We start from the raw sequence: 6000 nt of genomic DNA on the forward strand, positions 1-6000 counted from the left end.
TTATGGTTGTCGATCATGTTTTGAATAACATGTTTCAGTTTGAAGCATGTTTTAGTGTCGTGACCTTTTCCTTGATGATATTGGCAATGGGCATTGTCGTCCCAGAATAGGGTTTTTCTGCTTTCAGACGGGTCCGGAGTGGGCCCGATTGGTTGTAGTTTCCCTTCAGTTACAAGCTTTTGAAGAGCTGCGGCATAGGTTGTGTTGATTTTGGTGAATGTGCTTTAAGAACGTTCAACCTTGTTGTTTGACTTGAGACATCCAGGAGGATTGTCTTGACTGAGAGGTGCAATTATGATTTTGCCAGCTTTAATCATATCTTGAATGGTATGCTTGAGTTTGAAACAGGTTTCGGTGTCATGGCCCTTGCCTTGATGGTATTGGCAATAGGCATTACCATCCCAGGATCGGGCTCTTTTGTGTTCGGGTTTGTCCGGAGTCGGGCCAATGGGTTGGAGCATTCCTTCTGAAGCAAGTATCTCCAGAGCGGTGCCATATGTCATTCCCAGATCTGTGAATACCCTTTGATGTTTTCCCATGATTCCAACATTGGTGTTTCTTGGGATGTTTTTGTGAGTTTTGTTTTGTCAACCCTGAGCGGAAACGGGATTTGGTTGTTCTTAATGAGAAGTTTTTGGGATGTTGCTTGGTATTTTGAAGGGGATTTTGGTGAGGCAATTTCATGTTCTTTGTTGGTGGGTTCGTGGATGTGGGAACCATCGGATGAATCCTCATTTTCAACAGCTGTTGGTTCGTGAATCAAGGGTTGGTTTTCTCCTTGATGGCCAGGTTCATTTTAGGTACTACCAAACCTTTTCTCCAAATTTGCTACCCGAGTGTTGAAATCATCGATAGCCACTTGCAGCTTTGAGAATATGTTGTTGATGAAGACGGAGAACATCATTATGGCGCTTTGTATGCCATCCTTGTCAATTGCATGAATTTTCTCATCGTCAGGAGAGATGAGATGAGAGCAGTATAGGGAAGATTCCTGACTGTGTCCAGTAGGGTATTCTGGAGGGTTGTTTTTGTTGTGTGTTGAGGGAGGTAATGGTAACTCGCCCTTTTCGATCATATCAAGGATGGCGCCTTTTAGGGGGAGACGCATTTCAGTATCGTGTCTGCGACCTTGGTGATATTGACAAAACAGTTTTCTGTCCCACCTACGTCCTCGCTTGTTAGGTAGAGGGTATGGAGTTGGACCAATTGGTTGGAGTTTTCCTTTGGAGATTAGCCTTTCCCAGGTTGTGGCATAAGGGATACCCAAATCAGGGAATGATCTATGAGGTCGTCTGGTTTTGGTTTTGTCGTTGGCAAGTAGTCGGCTTTCAAGGAGCTTAACCCTTTGCTCAATATCAGAAGAGGTAAAATTCTCGGTTATCATTTTGTCCTCAACCTGGGAGAGACGAGTGCTCATGTTTTCCACGGTAGCTAGGAGCCGAAGGACCATGTTGTTGGTTTCAGCATAAGTCATTGCAGATGAAGGTTGATCAGCTTCTTGAGTTTCCGGTTGGCGATCGATGGCACCAAGGGATTCCTATTTAACATAACGATAAGCATTATAACTTGTCTTGGCAAGGGATTGCACAAACAAAGGCAAGTACGACACACATGTACAAAAGGCACTTTTTGTGTTTGAACTCGTGGTGCATGACTTTGAACTTAGACTCGAGTGTCGACTTTGGCATAGTGATGCCTAGACAGACAACTTCTGACTTAGTTTGGAGGTTTGTCGATGGAGTGACGCTGTTAGACAAGACATGTACACAAACTTGACCTTTGACCCGTAATGTAGGGAGGAAGACGGGTTTAATACCCGAGAGGTTTTGATTCTGCTATCGTCATTGAAGATGTCTCGACAATTAGGCGACACGACCTAAACCAGAAGGTAGGTACTAACTTAGGCGGAGATTCGACGTTATCTGGACGACTTGACTTGAAATCGACCGGACTAATCGACTGAAGACTGAATCAGAAAGGTGGACTGAAATTTTCGAAAATAGAAATATTCAAAAAGATCCATTTGTCTTTTTATGAACAGCTTCCGAGGAGTAGGGATCTTTAGAAGGTCGGTCAGTTAAAAGGGTTGTCTTAGGTTTGTTTTCCAAAGACGATTGGAGTTCAAATTGCGGCGGCTCTGAAAACAATGTGTTGTTTCCGAAGACGGCTTTTGAAATTCCGAATCACAGATTTGAAAATCGAGAATTGAAGAATTTGGAATCGTCATCACAATGGCCATGAAAACGGTTAAATTTGTTTTCAAAGAATTTGAAATTGGGTTGAAAATTTGAAAACGGTTAAATCTGTTTTCAAACATTTGATTTGGATTTGAAATTTGAAAACCGTTAAATTTATTTTCAAAGATTTGATTTCGGATTGAAATTTGAAAACGGTTAAATTTGTTTTCAAAGGTTTGATTTAAAATTTGAAAAAGGTTAAATTTGTTTTCAAAGGGTATGAAGTTGGATATGAAATCTGAAAACGGTTAGATTTGTTTTCAAAGATTTGAAATTGGATTTGAAATTTGAAAACGGCTAAATTTGTCTCCAAAGGGTTTGAAATTGAATTTGAAATTTGAAAACGGTGAAATTTGTTTTCAAAGATTATGTTTGGAAATTATAAGGATTGAATTCGTCATTACGACGGGTTAGAAAACCGTTTTAACCTTTGAATGACTGTATGCAAATCGAAAATTGTGAGAATTGAAATCGTCATTACGACGGCTTCGAAAAGCCAAATTAGATTCGAAAACGAGATTTGAAATTTGGAAAGTTTCACGGGTAGAAATCGTCATTACAACAGTTTGTAAAACGTTTTTATTTCAAAAGTGATTTCGAATTTTGAAAATTTGAGGGTAGAATTCGTCATCACGACGGCGTAAAAGGGCGCTTTAAGAATGCAACGGTCGGCGAGGGACTGAGGTTTGAAATGGCCATTACGACGACGTAAAAAAGGCATTTGAAATGGTTATAAAAACCAGGTTTTCAAATGGCCATTATAACGACATAAAAAGGTGTTTTGAAACGGTTATAAAAAACCGGGTTTGAAAATAGTCATTACGACGGTCTAAAAAGGCATGCAACGGTCGGCGAAAGACCGAGGTTTGAAAAGGCCATTATGACGACGTAAAAGGGTATTTTGAAATGGTTTGTGAAAACCGAGTTTGAAATCGTCACTACAGCCACATGAAAAGCTGCATTTGAAATTGTTATAAAAACCGGGTTTTGAAATGGCCATTATAACGGCATAAAAAGGTGTATTTGAAATGGTTTGCGAAAACCGGGTTAAAAAATCGTCATTACGATGGCCTAGAAAGGCATGCAACGGTCGGCGAGAGACCGAGGTTTGAAATGGTCATTATAACGGTATGAAAGGGTGTTTTTGAAAATGACACGGAAGGACTTATGATCACATAACACATAAGCACTCGCAGTTCATTATATTATGCATAATGCTGACACAGGTTTTGGCTTAATAAGGGTGGTTACACACCAAGTGATCAAACCCCGATTTGCGAGAGCGATACCAATCCAAACAAAATGTGTAAGGAGGGTGCCCTAACCTCGTGCTCGAAGGTGATGAAAGCTCTTTGGCAAAGCAGAAATGTGTATCGTCAACGGTATGCTTGACTCAATCAAGATTCGAAACGCGGGATGAGAAAACTCACACCGACGAGATGAGCCAATTGGTCGAAAAGGGTTAGGTTATGGGCCCGGACAAGAAACCCGACAAAGACCGTAATATCAATTAATGCACTTTAACCACGACCTCGTTCGAGTTTCACCTCTAAGGATCACAAAGACACAACACACAAGTGTCCGAGTTTTCCCCAGCGGAGTCGCCAATTGTGGGATTTATCTGTATGCATCCCTTTAACTTTAAGGATTATAACGAATTATAAAGTGATGATTACGAGTCATAAAACTAAATTGCATAAACAAAAGCATAAAGGATTAAGAAATAACCTTCGGTCCTAGCAAAAACGGCCTAAGAACAATATCAAAGTTGATATTCGCCTATTAGTTGCACCCAAGACGATATGAGAAATGCCCTTTGATTTTGCTAGAATCGATCCAAAAATTAACTGATTAATTTTAGGTTTTGTGTTTTTCTTTGATGAGATGGAGGCTAGGTTTAGGTTAGAATCATTAGGTTAGAAAAATTCTCCCTTCACTTCTTATTATAACCGAAAAGAGAAGTGAATGGGGAGTATTTTCTTCTTCCTCATTTCGGCCCAATACCACCATAATAATAAGGATGAAAATCCTTATTTTCGGTTAATCCAAAAATGTATAAAATGTGTTAAATATAAATTGTCATCTAGTGAGGATCGAACCCATAACCTCTTGGTTTGAGTACCCTTACTATTACCACTATGACACATTCATCTTGTTGATTAAATATAACCGATTACATTTAATTACGAATTAACATATTAATTCGTCCAAGCTAACATTACATACATTTAATTAAGTATAACTTATTATATTCAATTTACGAATTGAAAGTTAATTCGTCTCAACTAATATTATTTAATCTTTATTAAATAATTGTCTCATCAACACATTGATTAACTGTTTAGTCATATAAGGCATCAATGTGATTACATTTCCATACCCACATCTCTCAAACACATCCTATAGGTGTGCCTTTAGGGACCAGTTGATCACCGCCATCTGTATGATAATAACGTCAAACTTTCTAGCAAGCCAACCGTTATTAGGTAATCGTTAATCAACTGATAAAATACGAAGTATACCCTTGTGAGCCTGTAGGATATTTACAAATGTTATCACACTAATTTGTGGAGGACACAAGCTCCAACAAACTCCCACTTGTCCTCACAAGTGTATGTGCGATAACCGATTCTCATATCATAAAATTTCTCCCACTCAATGTAAAACAATTTGCAAAATCTGTATTCACAAAGGTCGTATTTTACAAGTGATCTGTATCAAGAGTGGTTTCCCCGACTAGAGAGTAACTTAACTGATAAACGAATCATCATTCGAGCATGGCCATGTTTCAGTTACAACTCCTCGAGTGGCCCTGAGAAATAACTATACCTGATAAGGGTTGGATATTTTCCTCAACTCGAATCCTGCAGATGTAAGCACAGTATGAAATGACCCAGAAAAATTTTACTTAGCCTCCAGTTACGGCAGACCGTGATAAAAAAACCAAAGTCACCCAAAAACTGCCTTAATCTCAAGAGACAGTCGATAGTCAAAAGAATCGACTCTAGGAACACAATGGATGTCCTATCCATGACCTGACACCGAATGTTTTTAAACATTTAGGACTCCATTACGTTGTCACAAAAATTTGTCCTACGAGGTATCGTTATAATCTCGCATTTGTGATCGATCAGTCAACAGTTTGACTTATGGCTCGTTGAACCCACCATCAATCGACTGCACAATATAATAGCCAGAGTTATCAGTTCTTGTAGGCGATTACGGACCAAAACAAAATATAATATAATTCAGTTCACTTTGTGGCGTTCAAAGTTATCAGTATAATGCACATGAAAAACAAAATATTATAATAAAACGATGAAGTTATAAATAGTATATAAAAACGATAATGTATCAAATTCATAATCAACTACTACAACTGATGTGGGCGATGTCGTCACTCATCCAATCAAACACATTTATAATACTCAACAAACTACTAGTTAGCGGTAAGTCGAGGTCGATCCATGGGACGGTGTGCTTTGGGTTCTAAGTCTATCTATCTCAATTTATGCTAGTGTCACAATTTGGTTGGGTTTGTAGTTGTGTTCTAGGCTAATGCAAACAATAAGGTAAATCAAGCAATAAAAGGAAAGATGTAAACAAATGATTAAAAGTGCTAGGATGTCATGGGTTCATAGGGGATTCATGGTTTTGATCATACAAACATGTTTACAAGGTTGCAAGCAATTAATGTTGTGGAGGAACCGAGTTGGGTTATATCTTACGGTTCTTAGGAAGAGTTGGGTCCCGGAGCCGAATC

Source organism: Silene latifolia, chromosome X, assembly GCF_048544455.1.
Source record: "Silene latifolia isolate original U9 population chromosome X, ASM4854445v1, whole genome shotgun sequence".
Taxonomy (NCBI): domain Eukaryota; kingdom Viridiplantae; phylum Streptophyta; class Magnoliopsida; order Caryophyllales; family Caryophyllaceae; genus Silene; species Silene latifolia.